Source organism: Trachymyrmex cornetzi, unplaced genomic scaffold (genome assembly GCF_001594075.2).
Source record: "Trachymyrmex cornetzi isolate Tcor2-1 unplaced genomic scaffold, Tcor1.1 scaffold1077, whole genome shotgun sequence".
Classification (NCBI taxonomy): Eukaryota; Metazoa; Arthropoda; class Insecta; order Hymenoptera; family Formicidae; genus Trachymyrmex; species Trachymyrmex cornetzi.
The window spans coordinates 21,922-23,232 of NW_017295628.1; the positions used below are offsets into that span (position 1 = coordinate 21,922).

Consider the following 1,311-nt stretch of genomic DNA (forward strand, 5'->3'; position numbering starts at 1 on the left):
TGCTGGGGATAAAAGTAATTTCCTCTAAATCGACCTAGCGTGAGTTGGGCTGTTTGTTGGTTCGCACTTACCTAGACAACCAAGGGGCCTAATACAGAACTGGCTACTTACCTCGGTGAAGAGATGACCTACCAGTCACATAGTGCAAAACCCTGCCCCACAGCTACCTTGGTTCAGCGCTTAAGCCTTCCCCCCATCTACAAGGTCCTACAGCCACTAGGGAAGGTATGTGACCCAGCCAGTGAAGGCAAGGTCGTGTGGTGACCCAGCCAGTGAAGGCAATGTTGAGTGGTGACACAGCCAGTGAAGGCAAGGTCGAGTGGTGACCCAGCCAGTAAAGGCAAGGTCGAGTGGTGACTCAGCCAGTGAAGGCAAGGTCGAGTGGTGACCCAACCAGTTAAGGCAAGATTGCATTGTTATCAGCTCTCTCCGCATGGAGGAGATGCTCAAAGTGTGCACCATTATTTTCTAAGCATAATAGTAATCGACGGCGAAAGTTACGTTGTACATTTCCAAGCATTAAAGGAGTTATCGCTTCACAAGCTCTTCTTATTCTTTCCATCATATTCAATCTTGTCGTTGGAGCTTCACTATACACTGCATCTTTAACGTATCCCCATAAAAAGAAATCAAGGGAGTTCAAATCCGGTGATCTCGGAGGCCACAGAACTGGTCCACCCCGCCCTATCCACCCATTTGGGAATCTTTGATTCAAAAACATCCGTATAATACGAGCATAATGAGCAGGAGCACCATCTTTTTGATACCATAAATTTAGTCTAACTGCAAGGGGAACATTCTTTAGGTATGCTGACAAATCATTTTCGAGGAATTCCAAATACATTGGACTATTAATTGTACGTTCAAAAAAATGAGGTCCAATGACTTCGCCATTGCAAATGCCTACCCATACGTGTAAACTCCAACGATGTTGATTAAGCGCCTCACGATACCAATGTGGATTTTCTGGTGACCAATAGTGGCAATTATGCCTATTGAGACTACCATTGCTGACGAATGTTGCTTTATCACTGAAACAAACATTACTGAAAAATCTGGATTCTGATCTAACATCTCAAGAGCCCATCTACAAAATTGTACTCTGAGTACGTAGTCGGTCTCACTTAATTCCTGTATCAGAGTAATATGATACGGATGGTAATTGACTGATCGTAACAATCTGTGTACCGTAGTTTGAGGGATTCCCAGTTCTCGTTCTACTTGACGGGTACTAATATGGGGATTTTGATGAACCATAGCCAAAACTGCGAGCAATCTAGGATCATTATTATTATGAAGTCTATTCCTTCG

The 1,311-nt window shown here is 43.9% G+C and overlaps 1 protein-coding gene across 3 annotated transcripts in view; it reads left to right on the plus strand.

Moving 5' to 3' along the window:
* Gclc (glutamate--cysteine ligase) overlaps nt 1–1,311 on the plus strand; it is a 14,322-nt gene that overhangs the window by 11,071 nt on the left and 1,940 nt on the right. The window lies entirely within an intron of this gene.